The sequence below is a fragment of the Sapajus apella genome, unplaced genomic scaffold (assembly GCF_009761245.1).
Source record: "Sapajus apella isolate SASKATOON/1434 unplaced genomic scaffold, GSC_monkey_1.0 scaffold24, whole genome shotgun sequence".
Taxonomy (NCBI): Eukaryota; Metazoa; Chordata; class Mammalia; order Primates; family Cebidae; genus Sapajus; species Sapajus apella.
In genome coordinates this window covers 12,470,706-12,490,311 of record NW_022436964.1, presented here as the reverse complement: position 1 = coordinate 12,490,311, position 19,606 = coordinate 12,470,706, and the positions used below count along the sequence as shown (strand labels likewise).

The 19,606-nt window shown below is 38.4% G+C and overlaps 1 pseudogene; it reads left to right on the top strand.

Moving 5' to 3' along the window:
- The first annotated feature begins 9,055 nt into the window (after window positions 1-9,055).
- LOC116559816 lies at window positions 9,056-13,381 on the top strand (annotated as a pseudogene).
- The last annotated feature ends 6,225 nt before the right edge of the window (window positions 13,382-19,606 follow it).

The following is a 19,606-nucleotide window of genomic DNA, read 5'->3' as shown; positions in this document are numbered from 1 at the left end:
CTGAGAAGGGAATGATGCAATGTGCTGGTAGCACATTGTAGTCATTAATAGGTAGCTTTTTACTTATTCCAGTTGAAGTTAACTCTCTTTCTGAAAGCCATATTTTGCTTCTTCTGCCCCTGTAGTATTTGACATATGTGTTATCACCTACAAAAACAAACAATGTTCATCTTGAAGTTTCTAGCCAGAAGATATTGGTCAGGGAGACTTTTGTTCTTTCATAGGCCACATTATGTCTTTAACATATTCCTTTGACTCTATGTCAAATTAATTTTGTAAGAAATAAGGGACTAGGCCGGGTGCAGTGACTCATGTCTGTAATCCCAGCACTTTGGGAGGCTGAGGCAGGCAGATAGCCTGAGGTCAGGAGTTTGAGACCACCCTGACCAACATGGAGAAACCCAATCTCTACTAAAAGTACAAAATTAGACAGGCACGGTGGCTCATGCCTGCAATCCCAGCCACTCGGGAGGCAGAGGCAGGAGAATTGCTTGAACCTGGTGAACTGAGATCACGCCATTGCATTCCAGCCTAAGCAACAAGAGCGAAACTCTGGCTCAAAAAAAAAAAAAGAAAAAGAAAAAGAAAAAAAAGAAATAAGAGACTAACTCATTTGGTCAGTGCATCTGGGGACAAAAGGTAAAGCAGGTATCTGAAAAAGTAAAGTATAAAAATATGCATCAAGCTTTTCCAAATTTTTTTACTTATTCAAATAAAAAAACCCAGTATGAATCAAAAGTCAGACAAGTAAAATTTCATGGACCCATATCACCATAGTCAAATCGGGAAGTGAAGCAAGTGTCTAGATAAAGAATTGGCAAACTCTGACCCACAAGTCAAATCCTTCCGACTACCTATTTTCATGAATAAAGTTTTATTGAAACACAGTCACGCACATTATCTATGGATAGAATGAATGATGATATTTCTTGGTTGGACTCTCCACAAAAGAAATTAATTCAGAATCCAAAGTCATGGGAAATGTTAAGCAATTGTTAACCTGTAACATGACCCCCAGAAATACTCCATGGGCCATAAAATATGCATTCACCTACTCTGCAGGGAGAGAGAAGACAGGCTTTTTAGGGAGAGACAATCATTTCAAAGTGGAGGACATACTCACCAGGGTGTGAAGAAGACCATTCATTGATGTGTGGAGAAAGATGTTATAATTTATGGTTTTACATTAATATGTAGAGAGAAGAAATTAAGCTTTACTAATATTTAATACACAGACTGGCAGTAGTCTCTGAACCCAACCCTGAAGAATTGGCTATAGAGTTCTCTCTTGCATGATTTCACCGTGTTAACACACACTGAAGTTTGCACATACCTTGTTAAATGGATTTAGGGATTTCATTACCGACTTCACAAAATAGACAAATATAAAAGATTCCTGCAAAATTGTCTAAGATTGAAGATAACTACTGCACTGCTTGATAATGAAAAAAAGTGGCAAAGTTGACAGTTCCCTCAATCCTATGGAACTAGTTCTTGAGCATCCAAAGAAGAGGTAAAAGATGAATTTAGACATTCAAATGAATTTTGAAATGATCAAGAGAATTATGAAATATGGATTTACTTCCTCTATCATTGTAGACTTCACCTTGGTTGAATACTGTGTCAACTTTAAATAAAAACTTTTGCATAATTGGAGGATTACATTAAAAAATAAATACCATGATTTAGCAGGCAAGATAATGAGGTCCTTTTATTGAGATGGAATCTTGCTCTATCGCCCAGGGTAGAGTACAGTGGTGCCATCTCAGCTCACTGCAACCTCTGCCTCCTGGGTTTAAGTGATTCTCCTGCCTCAGCCTCCTGAGTAGCTGGGATTATGGGTGCGTGCCACTGTACCTGGCTAATTTTTGTATTTTCAGTAGAGATGAGGTTTTCATCTTGGCCAAGCTGGTTTCAAACTCCTGACCTCGTGATCCACCTGTCTTAGTCTCCCAAAGTGCTGGGATTACAGGCGTTAGCCACTGCAGAAGCCAATGAGGTCCTTTTTTTTTTTTTTTTTTTTTTTTATCACATCCTTGTATCATTAGGAATTAGCTTTTTTGTTGTGACTATCATTAAAATTAAGTCCAGAAATAATAAACATAATGTCAAACTGAATCACAAACATTTAAAAACATGAGTAAGTATATTAAATCACATTGTTCACACATTTTAGTAGTCTTAATGATTTTTAAAAGTGAAAACAAAGATGTCTTTGTAAATTAATAAGATAGAAGTAAAACAAACCACTAAGTTATCTTGATTTCATCCTTTAAAAATGTCTATTTTGGAACAGAAAACCTTATATCACACATTCTCACTTATAAATGGGAGTTAAATGATAAAAACTCATGAACACAAAGAAGGAAACAACAGACACTGGGGTTTACTTGAGTGTGGAGGGTGGGAGGAGCAGAAAAGATAATTATTGGATAGTGAACTTAATACTTGGGTGATGAAATAATATGTACAACAAACACCCATGACCTGTGTTTATATATGTAACAAACCTTCACATGTACCCCCAAACCTGAAATAAAAATTAAAAAATTGTCTATTTTGTTTATTTTGTCTGTATTATATGCTAGTATAATAGTACATGCATATACTATCATATAATAGTACATACATGTATATACCATGTATAGTACATGTGTGTATACATATATATATACAAATTGAAAGCATATGCTTGAATTTTGTTTTAATCATAGGTGCATAGGTCAAACAATTTAGAAGCCACTGATTTAGACGATGATGTATGGATTCAACCTTCCTGCTGGGATATCTTGGATTTATTGCTGTCTGACCTTTCCTTTGAGTGAACTCCCCTTGACCTGCTGAAGGCCTGGGCAGAGTGACACAAATCACCACAACTTCTCTACATGCACCTCTGTACCAGTGCATATTTTATATTGCCACATGCTTGCTTGTATATTACATTTTCAACATTCGTGTTGTTTATCCTTATTACTGGCTATTTAAATACTAAAGCTATTATTGTTTAAACTTGCTTTGTTCAGTACCTTCCATAGCCAGCTAGCTAACACACACCCTTGCTACTCTCTGCTTTTGTTCTGGGGAAATCATTGTATGATTACAGATCTCACTGATTTTTATTGATTCTTACATATATAATGGGTGCATTTTGCAGATGCTGGGTATGTTTGGAGATGGCACAGTTTTCCTGGTGTGGGGAAAACTAAAGGGAGGATTGATTTTAATGACACTGACTTTGTTTACATTATGTCAGAGCAGTAAGTGAATTCTTTTCAGAAAAAATTCTGTCCCAACAATGTAAATGTATTTGATATTTACCTATTTTTATACCATGAGTTGTGCTAAACATGGTGCCTCCTCTATGTCTTTTCTGGCCCAAAGAGATACATAATTTAACGTCTCAAAGGTCACATCCCTTCAAGATTTTTCCTGTCTGGGAACAAACATAGCCTCTAACAGTACCACTGGCATTGGCCAAAGCTCTCTTTAATTCTTCATTCCATCATAGGATTTCATCATTAGATCAAATTCATATCTAATTCTAGTAGTTCTCTTTTTTTCTGTCAATTTTAGCATATTGCAGAAGTTCTGCCTTTTGTATTTGTCCATTGAGAAAACTTCAGATGTTGATGTCTGCTACAAGACTGACCAGAAAGTCTGGTCTCTCACTAGCTTCCTCCTGCATTCAGGAAGCCAATCTCAAGTGCAAACCTCACAGCTTATTCAGAGTTTGGCAGATGTCAAAATGCCTCCATTCCCTCCCAGTCCAACCCTTATCCCCAGCAGCAATCTGGTGCCAGTTTTAATTAAAATTCATGAAAACAGACTGGTACTTCAGACATGGATGGAAACAATTTGTGGGGGAGGCAAAAAATAGCAGGGGTATACTTCTCATGTTTACTCTATCGTCCTGTTAGCATTTCTTTTTGAGTGAAACCAGTTTGAATTGCACATATGCTCATTTTGAATATTTTAGGGAGGAATTCACAATAACTGCCTCTGATGTGGACTGAGCTCTGTTCTCATGACTAAAGAAGTTTATTTCTTCTTTAAGACAAAGTTTAATTATAGCAGCTTCATATTGAAAATTAATAGCTTGGGGGAATTTAGAATGAAAAAATAGAGAAAAATTAACTTTGATATGTACAAGACTTGGAACAGTTTTATAAATGAGAAATAATTAACTGGTATTGTAGTAAAGTGTTTTTGCATAAGGATGAAGAAGATGTGTGTCTTAAATGTGTATAACTAGTATAACATGTGTATGACACTCATACTAGCCAGTAAATCCCAGACAAGAAAAGCAGTTACACACCCACATTTTCTATTTATATTTCCTTTACCTAAACAGTCGTTTATTTATGCTTACAATGTGCCAGGTATGTATTGGGCCCTTTATACAAATCATCTTAGCAGTTCTTAATATATTTTTTCACTGTTAGAAATATGCTACATTCTCACTAGAAGTAGCAGCTCCTAAACAGTGATGTAGTGACCCATCCTTCTTGGTTTGGAGGGAGCAGGTTAGGGGGAAATGTGAGAGTCTCTGGGTTGGATAATCTAGAATTTAAACCTAAACCTGGCTTCAAAGCCTATGTTCTAAGCCACTATACATTAATAGCTCCCAGCCTTTTCATCTTTCACGGCCCAAAGTATCTACCAGGAATATTCAATGAATATGAGTTGAGTTAAATTGTGACTATTTAGCAGTTATAATAAAAAAGGGTAGAATGAATGGGTTCCAGGAATGTGATAGACCTGCAAGTATTCTCTATCAGATCCCTTTCTCTACCTACAAATGTTTGATCCTTCTGTTTTGCTCAAGAGACCCAGCCCTGTGGATCTGGCTGGTTAACTTTGTGGAAGGTGGGGACAGGTACATAAAATTGGGAAGAGATAGAGGAACTAAAAGCAATGAATGGGTTGCTGCCTTGAGTAAGAAATTCCAGTCCCAGCTGAAACTCTTACCTTAATGTGGAACTTGAAATAAATGGGATCAAAAGAGTTTTGAAGAGCTAGGAAACATGAGAACGAGATGGTACCTGTCTGATTAAGGGGAAGGGGAGTTCACAGATATGCTTCTTGTAGAGACTTGCATTGGCTGGTGGTATCTTCATTAAAAGACTGGATATGAAAGAAAGAGCAAACTCTTTCCTGTGCAACAAGATTCAAGTCAAGTTTAGGAAATTCCTGCTTGGGTTAAGCCTTCGCTATGCTGTGTTGCCACAGTTCATTGTTAATATCTCAAATGCAGAATTTAACTGACTTCATTATGTTAAGTACCTACTCCAGGGTAGGTGGGCCCCAGCCATTTGTCTATTTCTCCTTATTAAGACTGACAGAATAAATAATTGATGAAAAAATGCCAACATACTTGTGAAACCCCAACTATAAACATTATGGTTTATATAACAAGTATGTGTGCTTAGTGTGTTAGAAGCCAAAAAAGAAAAAAAAAAAAAAAGAAAAAACCCACAACTATATAAAAAGTAGGAAGTGTTTTGCACTCTGTGATGAACAGCATACTGTATTTCTTTCAGATTAAAATGGAAATGACTCTAGGCTCTATCTGCAGGATTAAAGAAATTCCATGATCATACTCCTGCCTTCCCAATCCCTTCTACTCGGTTATTTGGATTCCTAGGGGCTTGTGCACCAGAACGTAGTGTGCCAGGTTCCACTCTCAAGTGACTAGGGGCCCTGGTGAATCCTTATTCACTGCTGCTTTCACTGTCTGGGCTCTGCTGGGGTCAACAATTTTCTACTGTTCCTCTGGCCCTGTGGCATCAGAGATTAGCAACAGGTCAACTTACGCAGTTTGCTGCTGAGTGTTATGGACTTTGAAGGAGAGTGGCATAAAAGGATAATACAACTTGCTCTCTGATAGTTCAGAACCCTTAGCACAGCCATGCTCCTCTATTGTTGTTCACCAAAACCAAAGCACATCCAGGCCTCTCCCTATCTCAGAAAGGACAATCATGATTCCTTTTTTGAATTCTAGAATTCCCTCAAGGTCTGGGATTCTTTCTTTCTGCATCCTTCTAAAATAGGAATGGTACCCTCTGTTCTTTCTTCCCAGAGTGAAACTTAAAGGACCATTAAAAAGGCTCTAGAAACACAGGACTCTGTCCACTGCCCTTTCTTGGGGCTGAGAGTAGAATAGCTTTTATTTCTTCTTAACAAGTTATCCACTCCACGAAGAGGAGACTTTTTAGTATGTAATAAAAATTCCCAGGAGAGTTCTGGACACAGTGTATAACTGAGATCACCTGGTCTAGATTCTCCAGCAGTATGGATATGCTTTGATAAGCAGCTATGCCTGTTAATATGACAAGTAATCATATCAAGTTCAAGGCATAAAATGTTAGGAGCAATCATAGCCAAGTCACTCTGGTATATCAAAGATGTGTAGAATAAGAATTTGTGCTATTGTTAATTGCTCTTTTGCAAAGCATTGAGTTTCCTTTCTAGTTATGACCTAAACATAAAGAAAACCTGTGTCATAATTTTAACCTTTATACATTTTTTTTTAGCTATTTTAAAAAAATGTTCTGGTAGAGAGTCCAGAGAGGAAACATTGCCAAGTTTGCTGCCAAGGGCCTCACAGAGAGAAAACTGAAGAAGCCAAACTCACAGGGCTTTACAGCCTCCTGATATCCTGTCACTGCAATGGTTTGGCAGTAATTTCTCAGGACCAGTGTGGAGGGGAGGGAGGTAGAGAAATCTCCCCATAGGGCTATACTTGGCTATGATTGCTCCTAACATTTTATGCCTTGAACTTGATATGATTGCTTGTCATATTAACAGGCATAGCTGCTTATCAAAGCATATCCATAGTGCTGGAGAATCTAGGCCAGCTGATCTCAGTTATACACTATGTCCAGAACTCTCCCGGGAATTATTTAGGTAATGATGGCAAGACTGTACTACTGAGTCATTGACCCCCTCTCATGATGGTTTGGTTCCTCCTTTGGAAGCACATCCTTGAGTCCTTTCCCTGTTCACTGATCTCAGTTGAGACCATTTAAAATGGTGAAACTCATTAGAGTTGGGGATTGAGAATTTTATTTTCCTGGAGACTCCTTGGTTTCTAGACAAATGCATTCATTCTCTTCTTAGCATCCTTTGAGCTGAATACACAAAGCTGATGGGGTGTGGGGTACACTGTCAAGCCACAAACATAACCTGCTCTGTAATAATACCTTCCTACATTGTTATCTTGCTTTGACGTGGTATGATTGAGGTCTTAACCTTAACACTTTTTAAGTAGTTTCACTCTATTAAAGGCATCATCCTCAACTGAAACTCACTAAAGCATATATACATCACATGGACTAGCTGAACACAAAGCTCTTAATCTGAAGTTGACCTATTTAGTAAACTTATAGCTCAGAATTTGACCTCATCACCTCAGGAAATCAGGGATAAAATTTGTCTCTATATTGTTTCAGGTACTTTTTTAAACAATCAAGCTTTTCTAAATTTGATCTGGGTATCAGAGATGTTATTTGTTCATCAAGAAAAAACAAAATACTTTCCTATTTTTAAAAACTTCTTTCTTCCCTTTTCTCATTCTGTCTTTTCTTTCCTTTCTTTCTTTCTTTTTGTTTTTTCTTTCTTTCTGTCTTTTTTTTTTTTTTTTTACCTTTCACATTATTCTTTTTTAAACCTTGGTTTGGAAGGAACCAAGTGTGAAACCATGGGTGTGGGCCTCCACATGCCAAAGCCTTAAGTAATTCACTTACAGTGTGTTTACGGCTCAGTTGAGGCCTCTGAATTGCACTCAGTACAGGTGGTAGTGTGTGCAGAGTACATGTGATCGGCACTGAACAGTTAAGAGGTTCAATCTTGGGTTAGGGAGGGAGGAAGATAGAATATAAACAGCCTAGAAACCTGTTTAGATCATGACAGGTGGCTGTTGATTAGGACAGGCACATAACTCACCTGGGTGCCTTAGTGAAAATGTCATGCCTTATTTTAGAAGGAAATTAGATTCAGTGATAAAAGATAGAACTCTAAGGAACAAATAACATTCTAATAACATATTTAAATATGTGTCACTTACCAGTAAGATCAGTTTTCAAATTTGCTTTTGACAAAGTTTAAAATAAAAATAAAACATGATGTTGAAATGATGGATCTGTGAAGAGAAATTTGTTAAAAATGTACAAAAACTGATGGGAGATTATGAGACATACTTTTCCCCCTACAATTCTATGAAATGCTAGTTTTTTAAAAAGATAATTTTATAATAACTCATAAAATTTGATTGAGTAAAGGCGAATCCATAGAGAAGTAAACAAATCAGTTATGATCTGGGGCTGGAATGGTAGCAAAGGTTGACCGTGAACTGGCACAGGTATTTTTTTGAGGTGATGAAGATGTTATAAAACTGGATTGTGGGGCCAAATGCAGTGGCTCACACCTGTAATCCCAGTACTTTGGGAGGCCGAGATGGGTGGATCACCTGAGGTCAGGAGTTTGAGACCAGCCTGGCCAACATGGTAAAACTCCATTTCTGCTAAAAATACAAAAAATCAGCCGGGCATGGTGGCAGCTATTTGGGAAGCTGAGACAGGAAAATCTCTTGAAACCAGGAGGCGGAGGTTGCAGTGAGCCGAGATTACACCACTGCATTCCAGCCTGGGTGACAGAGGGAAACTCCATCTCAAAAAAAAAAAAAAAAAAAAAAAAGTGAGAGAAAGAAAAAGTAGAATTGGGGTTGCTATGGATGGAAGGAAGTGAGGGAGAAATGGGGAGTTATTTAATTGGTATACAGTTTCAGTTTTGCAATATGAATAGCCTTCTGGAGATGGACTTTGGTGATGTTTGTATGTATTTTACACCACTGAACCACTTAAAAAAGGTGAAGATGGCAGATTTTATGATATAGGCATTTTACCACAATTAATTTTTTTAAAGTTTTTTAAAAAATTAACCAGGTGTGCTTGTCTGTTCTAAAAATGAAAACATCAATTTTATCTACTCTGATCTCTGGAATATATAAATCATTAATAAATGATTGTGGCCTCTTTTCCTGCCTCTGAGCCACATTGTGGTGGAGGCTCACCCATAATCAACCACCATGGCTCTGGATTGCTAGAGGTGTAATGGATGTTAATACTCCTTTACAAGAGGTGTTGAAGACCTCCCTCATCCATGGTGGCCTAGCATGTGGAATTCATGAAGCTGCCAAAGCGTTAGATGCCTGCCAAGCCCATTTTTGTCTGCTTGTATCCAAGTGTGATGAGTCTAAGCATGTCAAGTTCATGGAGGCCCCTTGTGCTGAACACCAAATCAGCCTAATTAAGGTTGATGACAACAAGAAACTAGGGGAATGGGTAGGCCTCTGTAAAATTGAGATAGGGGAAGCCCCTTAAGGTGGTTGGTTGCAGTTGTGCAGTAGTTAAGGACTATGGCAAGGAGTCTCAGGCCAAGGATGTCATTGAAGAATCCTTTAAATGCAAGAAATGAACACATAAAACTTTGGCGCTCTCTCTCTCTTTTTCACACACACACACACACACACACACACACACACACACACACAAATAGTTGTGTCTATAAATGCAACCATAGTTGTGTTGATAAATTCTGATTTTGTCTTTGCTATTCCTTTGGGCAGTTCATCTATTTTTATGGAATTAAAGCTTGCCTTTGTGTGGATAATCTCACCTAGACAAGTTTTACCAATTCTGGTCATGCAGTTCTAACTTCTTGCATGGTGGTTCCACTGGAACATTACCAAATTACTCCAGGCTCATCATGGCTAAATGAAAACTCATGTTCTTTGTCTGTAACCAGTGTCTGCCTCGTGAATTTCCTGTGTCTTTTAGTGGTTATTGTCATTCTCTTAGTTATTATAGCTTAGATCCGTAGAATCATTTTGGATCCTGTTTATTTCTCAGTGACAATCATTTTTTTTTTTTTGCCTTTATTCTTTTCTATTCCTAAACATACTATACAACATTGAAGGTAAATTTAACTTTTAAAACATTCAAGCCATCCACAGCTAACCCCTAAATTTTCCAAAGTAATCTACTATAATCAAGATCAGTTTCCTTCTTCTCCCAGTGTGGACTACTTAATGTCTGCATTTTTATTTTCCAGTGTTCTTTACCCTCTTCTTTCCAAAAATAATGGTCTTTTTTCTCTTTTCCACTTAATCCAATGATCTCTTCTTATCAAGCTTCCTTCTCCAGAAACCTTCCCTGGTTACTGCAGCCTGTAGCCATCGTAATCTTCTCTGAATGGCTGCCTTGAGACTTACTATCTCCTTTGAGTTACATAGTGGCCCATTCAACTGTCAGTGTCAGACAGGCATAACAAAAGCAGACCCAGGATGGTCAGGGTAGGGGATGAGGATCGATTAGCATGAGGGGTGTAAAGATGGGGGTGTCAGATGATAGGAGAGTGTTGACAGAAGGCCAAGAGCTGAGAGGGGTTTGTGGCCAAGGTTAGATTGTGATTTTGCTCAATAGTAGACAAAAATGTGAATGAATGCTTCATGAAAGTCATTCTGTGGGAAAGCCTGAAGAACAATGGAAATAAATATTGAGTTAAACTGAAGTATTCCAACTTTCAAAAAGATTTCTAGTCACTGTGCCTTGACTAGTGTAGTCTCAGGCCACAGGGCAGATTAGGAGACAGAGCAAAGGTGTGGCATTTGGTACATGGTTCCTAATCCCAGTTCTGCCACTTACTGTCTGTGTAATCTTGGGCAAATTACTTGAACTCTCTGGGCCCATTGTTTTCATCTCTAAAGTAAGGAAACAAAACCAAGATTATAAAGTAATTGTGCTGATGAGATAAAATAAAATAATGTAGATAAGGTCCCTAGCAGATGCTCAGTAATGATAGCTATCAAATCTTTACTTGGGCTGAGAATAATGACTCTGTAGCTATGATTGAAAACTATATTTCTTATGATGTATAGAGAAAATATCATTACTACATCACTGTGTAAATAAAGCATAGTGTTCATGAATGTCAGCCCACAGCTTAAGTATGTAAGAAATATTGTGTTCCTTTCTTTCTTTTTTCCTTCCTAACTTCCCCTGTATTTTTCTCTTTCTATTTAATTTTGACTCCAATATAGACTGTTGGGAGTTTCAATCTCAATGATTCTTGGGATTCTCCACTTCCTTCAGTATTATGCCAAGGGTGCAGAACCTCTAAGGCACTAGGCAAGTCCCACTAGTCATTGGTCTCTGTCTATATCAAGTCCTGCTGAGATGTCCACCATGCCTAGCACTCCTTCAGACATTTTCCACAATTGGACACCAGGGATCTTTGATCAATCTAGGAATACTGGGTCTAAGTCTAGTGTCTTAGGAAACCACATAGAAATAGGGAAGGAAGAAGGACAGAAGGAAGAAAGGAAGGAAAGAAAGAAGCCATTGTCTCAACTGGGCTTGTTTATTAGGCACTAGATTAACAGATGAAGAAAGCCATGCATTCTAGGTAGAAATGAAAATCTCTGGAGGAAAAAATAGAGTGGAAAAGAGCAGAAAGAAAAAGGCCCTGGAAAAGTCTGAAGCCCAAACTATCGTAGAGATTTTTCATTTGCAATTTGAATTTTTTCTTCTGGTAGATGAGACATGTAATGTATAAAGGGTATTTCCAGTTGACTCAGAGAAAGAGAACTCATGGGTCTTGTGAAGCAGGAAGAACATAATAAGTGATTTCATGGTTTGTTCTTAGTCTAACTTATTACCTGACTTCATCTTTGTGAGCCTAAGTTTCCTCATCTGTAAAATGTAGAAGTTCTAAACACAAACTCTTAAAAATATACATATATGTATAGAATCATGTAAATTGAGAAAGATAATTTTATAGAATGGGCTTTGCTATGGTTTTTGGAGTCATGACTATGAAAGAAAAATGAAATCAGAGGCAAAATAATCTGTTCTTCCTCCCAGGTGCTGTTCTTCTGACTCTATCTCTATTCTAGCAGGTATAACTTTCAGTTCTGATTTATGGCCTTTTACTGGCAAGTCTTATCTTTTTGTTTACTGCCAGAGTTTAAATTCTTTAAGGAACTAATTCAGCTACCCAGACACATCTTCCTTCTCTCTTCCTTCTCTTTTCCCTCCCTGCTCATACAGATTCTCCTTGAACCGAGTAAGAACAAACAATTATTTTATAAGCAAATGGAAATGACCAAGAATTTCCTCTGAAGGTTATTTATTGACTTCTCTTGGAAAGTTGTTTCTGTGGCTTACATCCTGACAAACTGAAACTGATTTTGTCCTAAAATATTTATTATTAAATGTTCACCACTGTGCTTAATGCTTTAGAGTAGTTTTCTCTTTTAATCTCACAACAACCCTGAAGAGAAGATCTGAATGTCATTCTCAAGATAGGAAAACAAAGGCTGAGAGAGGTTATGGGATTTGCTAAAGATCATTCAGCTACTAAGGAACAGAAGCAGGACATGATTCCAAGTCTTTCAAATTCCAAAGTCTACCTCCATATAATAGAGGTGTGTTCCCAATTCTTTAAATACAGCTATTATTAACTACTTCACAACTGGTAAGGCTAACTGACTTGTGGATGTGCATAGAATAATAACAATGGTAAATATGGAAACACAACAGCCTCTCCCCAAATCACTCTGAACAGAATCTTTGATTTTTAGCAGTTATTTTGTGATATAACATATACCATTGATGTCTAACCTTGAGTTTGTAATCATGGTGCTTACACAGGATCATCAGAGTTTGCAATCACAATTACTCTGCTCTTAAGCAATAGAAGTTTTCAGTGAGAGAAAAAGGAATGCATTTTAAATATAAACATTTAGAAAAGAAATTGACGACCCATCCCATTAGAACGATTCAGACTGGCATTAATAGCCCTTTCCTTTCAGCTTATTCTGAATAAGCAAGTATTTTAGTGTGCATTCCATAATGACTCCCAATTCTCATAACACTGGAAAAAAAAAAAAAACCTTTCAACAAACTCCAGATGAAAATTAAGTCTGCTGTTTGTGAGGCAGGGAACAACTTACCAACATCACACACTGACTGTCTAACTCTATAATAAACACTTCAGGGAATGGCTCTTACATGTATATGACACATTCTTAATCCACGATGAATATGTATTTGAACAGTAGTAGATGTATCTTTCTTTCTAAAGAACATTTTTCTGTAGATATGTATGTCTAATTAAACATCAGAACAGAATCTACTTGCCTGTTTTCAGAAGTCCCTGTTTTACCTTGAGTATTCCCTTTTCATAACCTGGTTTACTAATGGTTTTTTTGATTGGAAACTTCTTTTGGTTTGACAGTTTTTTAATGTATGATATAAAAGTTTTAATATAACATATAACATGGATGCCAACTCATCTACTCTTTTCTCATTTATATCTTTTTTTTTTTTTATTTGAGATGGAGTCTCACTGTTATTGCTCAGGCTGGGGTGAAGTGGCATGACCTCAGCTCACTGAAACCTCCGTCTCCTGGGTTCAAGCGATTCTCCTGGCTCAGTCTCCTGAGTAGCTGGGATTGCAGGTGCCTGTCACCATGCCAGGCTAATTTTTGTATTATTAGTAGAGATGGGGGTTTCACCACGTTGGCCAGGCTGGTTTCGAACTCCTGACCTCAGATGATCTGCCTGCCTCGGCCTCCCAAAGTGCTAGGATTGCAAGCATAAGCCACCACGCCTGGCCTATACCTTTAACATAAATAAATAAATAACTAGGTTGGCCAGGTGCCGTGGCTTATACCTATAATCCCAACACTTTGGGAGGCCGAGGCAGGCAGATCACCTGAGGCCAGGAGTTCGAGACCAGCCTGGCCAACATAGTGAAACCCCATCTCTACTAATAATACAAAAATTAGCCAGGGGTGATAACAGGTGCCTGTAATCCCAGCTACATAGGAGGCCGAGGCAAAAGAATCACTTGAACCCAGGAGGCAGGGGTTGTAGTGAGCCGAGATCTTGCCACTGCCCCCCAGCCTGGGTGACAGAGTAAGACTCCGTCTCAAAAAATAAAATAAAATAAAATAAAATAAAATAAAATAAAATAAAATAAATAACTGGATTGACTGTGGTGGCTTATACCTGTAATCCCAGCACTTTGGGAGGCCAAGGCAGGTGGATTGCTTGAGCTCAGCCATTTGAGACCAGCCTGGGCAATATAGTAAGACACTGTCTCTACTAAAACTAAAAAAAGAAAGAAAGAAAAAAAAGTAACTGGGTTTGGTGGCACCTGCCTGTAGTTCCAGCTACTTATGAGGCTGAAGCAGGAGAATCACTTGAGCCCAGGAGATTGTGGCTGCAGTGAGCTATGATTACACACCCTGGCAACTGTTTGCTGCTGAGTGACTGCTTACCTCACACAGGTGAGGAAAATGACCTCTCTGCATGTCATTTCTGGCTTGATTACTCAACCTCTCTGACTCTAGCAATTATGAAGAATAAACAGAATTTTGGATGAAACAACATTAATTATTCACTTTTTGGTGAAATATGTAGGTGTTTTGGTATATGTATGATTTTTAGTCTTTAAATAGAATTTTCTGTATTGGATTTTATGTTTTAGTAAATGAAAGAAAATCTCATTAAAAAATGTATGTCCTTTATCCTTATTACCGTGAGTTTCTACAAATTGTAATAAAATCTTTTTACTGGAAAATATCTATAACATAGTAAATTGATAAAGGAATGAGAGGAGTATTTCAAGCCACTTCCAAGGATGATTAAAGTTTGACAAATTTAGGGGCTGGGCGCAGTGGCTCAAGCCTGTAATCCCAGTACTTTGGGAGGCCAAGGCAGGTGGATCACGAGGTCAAGAGATCGAGACCATCCTGGTCAACATGGTGAAACCCCGACTCTACTAAAAATACAAAAATTAGCTGGGCGTGGTGGCGCATGCCTGTAGTCCCAGCTGCTCGGGAGGCTGAGGCAGGAGAATTGCCTGAACCCAGGAGGTGGAGGTTGCGGTGAGCCGAGATCGTGCCATTACACTCCAGCCTGGGTAACAAGAGCGAAACTCTGTCTCAAAAAAAAAAAAAAAAAAAAAAAAAAAAAGTTTGACAAATTCAACTCCCAGAATCCATCATTTTTGAGGCTGATGATTGTTTGTGCATGGGTGGGTATGCACACATGTGTGTGCTCATGTGTGTCTGTGTGTACAGAGATGATACTAAAAACCGCAGATGACAGATTGGTGATTATTCTCACAGATATGTTTTGACCTTGTAGCATAGTGTTCTGCAGAATCAAATTTGTTGCAAACATTTATAAGTCAGCAAACAGCAACAAGAAAGCAGATTTCTGTAATCTCTTAGAAATGAGAAAATGTGGCAAAATGGGACCTATAAACTCTCAATGCAAAGATTGGCTGGAGTGAAGGAGAGACTGCAGAAGTAACCAGTGCTCATAATTTCCAGTTATCTCATTCCTCCTCATCGCTAAGCATTACCTACCTGGCCCCTGTAGATGTTTGAGTTTGAGGCCCTTGCTTAGAAGAAAACTCTGTGGAACTTCTTTCTAATGTGGTGGATGACTCACTGATTTTGTGGATGGTGACTCACAGTAGAGACGTGTTGGAGGTGTCTCAGGACAGATCACCAGCCAGATGTAAAAGAAGTCTGCCTGTTAAGGAGCTCTAATAGCCCCACTCCTTCAGGCTCATGTGGATGAAGCATCATATTGGAAGAAGCAAGAGCAGCTTCACAAATTTTGCGGGGATGTGCCAAACTTCCATCCTCCTTGGAAGTAGCTTGAAGTTGTACAACTGTCTTAACTTTCACTCACCCATGTACTGTTTTGTTATTTGACTATAAAAGGGTTTTATTATAATTTCTAGAAACTCACTGTATGTAGGTACAAAAAGGACATAGATTTTTAAATAAGGTTTGCATTCATTTATACAAAGTCCATGGCCTGGATTGAGAACACAGCCTTTGCTTTCTTTTCTATCCTTACTTCTGGGAGCGAAGTTTCTGACTGTGAATGTTGTCCTCAGAAGACTCTCATTTATTAATACAAGGGCATATGTGTATGTAAAAGTGTAAACCAGCAGGCTTGGCTTGGCTTTCAAGGAGTAAAACTAAGAGGAGGTCTGGCAATTGTCCTGGTAATTACCTTGATAAAAACAGTAGATCTATTTCTGTTCCATGATGGATATTCTGGCTTTAAATTAGTTCAATTATTACAATGCCTGAATTAATTAACCAGGTAATTCTGCAACCTGGGAAAAGTCTCCTTCAAGATGTAGTGGTTATCTTTTGCCTATGCCTCTATTGCTATGTAGCTTTTAAGTGGATTAATTTTAGAAAGCTCAGCTCACAGGTTCCTTTTCCCTTACTGACAGTCCTGTAAACTTGACTTTCGATCTGTAATGGATGTCACCATTTCAAAGAACTGTAATCCTGTGTTTGGTACACTCCTCCTGCCCCCAGGACACTATCTGTGTGAGAGAGAGGGGAAGCCAGGGACCCAGAAATGGGCTGCAGGGAGGTGAGCTAGAATGGCAATAAATGGTACAAGGAAGGGCATTGTTTCTATGATGGCCCTCAGCTTTCCTGCTGCTCTCTTCCCAGGTTTGGTTTCTAAGTATCTGGGCTTTGAAGGATGGGGGTGGAGGGATTGGAAGAAGACTTTTAGGAGGAACCAGTCCCACGAGCAGATATTGTTGCTCTAACTGTGCCTAAGGAGAAATTTCTGGCCTTGAGTCATGATCCCAAACAGGAAGTGCTTCTGAGTTCCTCCAAACAAGGTATGTGGATGAGGGGGTGGAGTTTAGCACACAAATACCCAGCTGCCAGCCTTTCATGTTTACCAGGGATCAAGAATAGGTCATTTAAGGTCAAAGATATATCCTTTCTTGTCACTCTAAGGAACAAATAGTGTTGTCTTACACTCTAGGTGAAAATGCTGACTTGAACTCCAGAGATATATTTGCTTCAGAGTTTTTCTTTTAATGCCACTAAAGCACACTCTATACCTGTTATGGGCTTCAAAGAATTACATGAATGAAGTGGCTTAAACTTAACTTGTGTTCATGTTTCATCAGTTTGCTAGAGGAAAGTTTAAAGCCAAAGCACTGGGGAATTGTGTGGGCAGGAGAGGGAAAAACAACTTGCTTCCCACCCCCCCAGGTGCAACTAATATTTGAGTATACATTAGTGTTTGAGTAGAATTGTAGAAAAACAAAAAACAGGGTTGAAATGTGTTTAAGAGGTCATGTCCAACTGTCTTCCTGAGGATGCGTGAATCACCAGACCACTCGGATTCATTCTCTCTGAACTACTTCATCTTTTTTTTTTCAGGTTTTTGCTACTTCAGGAAAGCATAGTTGTTGGCTGATAGAGAAATTACAGCAGCATTATACAATAAGTGCTGTTTCTGCTCTCTTGTCACGAAAGTATGAACAATATCTAGTATGTAATAGACTGCACTGTAAGAAATCTCTGTTCTTAGCCGACTAAGGAAATTCCGAAAACAAGGCCTCTACCTGTGATTTTTGAACTGAGAACCATCAGGTCAGTTTCTTGCATATCTAGGAATAGCAATAATGTTGCCCTGGGGAATAGACTTGGAAACACAGTAAAACACTTTCTGTACATTATCATTTCCATTAATTTCAGCAAGTGTTGATCAGTATAAATTATTTATGTGAGCACTGGGAGCTGCCTCCCTATGTACAAGGCAATCTGTTAAAGATTTGCTATCATGCTAGTGAATGAGGGGGGGAATGGAGTAATACATTTTATGAGTCATAAAGTTTTAGGAGCATTAGTCCTCATGTTTGCATTTGGAAATGAACTCTCTGAGAAATGTACTGTAAAACAAAAACAAAACAGGACATAGAAAACCAGATTCACTAATGGCATAAACCAAAATAATGGATAAAAAGGAACCCCTGGTAATATGGCAAATATGATGATCACATGGAGATAAACCACGATCCTTTAAGGTAGAGGGGGATCTGAACTCTGGAAGGATTGGCTGGCCTATGTTATAATTTGATTTCTAACAGAATGTGTCTCTTTGCCGTAGCTTTTCAGAAGGGGCATGCGAAAGTCAGTAGAGAAGAGGAAGAACATAGTTAATGTGGTTTTCCTACACTTATTAAAGTCATTGCATTTTTCTATAGTGGCTACAGGTCTACAGGCAAGGTCTAGCTTCCAGGGATAACCAGGTAGTTACCTTATAACAAATAAGTGATGGTAGGAACAATTTTTAGTCTAACTGCTTCACAGACACTATTGTATTTAATGTTTGTGGTAAACTTGTGCACTATCATTAACTCCATTCTACAATTGGAGAAACTGAGGCACAGTAGAGGTAAGTGCCATGCTCAAGATCACACAGCTAGCATGTAGAAGAGTCAAGAATCAAACCCAGGCAATACAGTTCTAGGCATTTTACTCTAAATCATTGTGCTAAACAATTCTGAAAGATTTTGTTTTGTATTTTACAAAGTCATCTGAAATTCACCCACATTGGATTTCTCAGGGTGCTTCCTAAAATGAAATTTCCCAGCCCAGTGTATCAGATATCAGAATATCTGGAAGCTGGACATAGTCGGAAGATTAACAACTCTCTTTTGTACACTAAAGTTTGAGAATCAGTGTTCTAGGGAATGTGGGAGGGAGATAGAAATTCCTTTTGGTTTTCATGCCCAAAAAGGATACGTTGCAAAACTGGATTTTATATGTAAGTTTATGTTATCTGCAAGTAGAGATAGTTTCCCTTTCTTTCCAATCTAAATGCCTTTTATTTCTTTTTCTTGCATAAATGCCCTGGCTAGACCATCCAGTACATTGTAGAAATGATGAGAGTGAACATCCTTGTCTTGTTCCTGGCTCTCCAGATTTTGAAGGGGAAAAATTAAATGGATTTTTCTTAATATATTGAGAATTCACTGTTGAAGATCATAGTTTGGTGTCTGCCATTTCTAACCTGGATTCCATCAGAAGCTGCCTACACACCAGAAATACCAAATATCCTTCTAATTCATTCACAGACTGGAAACGTGGTCTTTCCATCAGGATACTCGGCAGAAAAGCCAGGCATACATAGATTCTTATAGACCACTAATGAATATGAATGAAAGTCATCAGCTCTTGCCCTCCAAACTCAGGGTAAGGACTAGGTATGCAAATAATCTCTCCCAGTGGAGATTTGTTGAAGTTAAATGATGAACATTTTCAAATTACACATGTCTAAGTCCCATAGAACTGGTGTTAAGCCAGCACATCTGGGGGCTATGCATTTTTAAAAGTCCTGGGCATTATAATTCACTCTCTAGTTGATACAGTTTGTATATCTGTACCATCCAAATCTCAAATTGAAATGTAATCACCAGCATTGGAGGTGGGGCCTGGTGGAAGGTGATCGGATCATATGGCAGATTTCTCATGAATGGTTTAGCTAGCAACATCCCCTTGCTATTGTCCTCATGATAGTGAGTGAATTCTCACAAGATCTGGTTGTTTAAAAGTGTGTGGCACCTTGCTTTCTCCCTTACTTGCTCCTGCTTTCGCCATGCAATGTGTCTCTTCCCTCTTTGTCTTCTGCCATGATGGGAAGCTTCCTGAGGCCTCCCCAGAAACAGATGTCACTATTCTTCCTATACAGCCTGC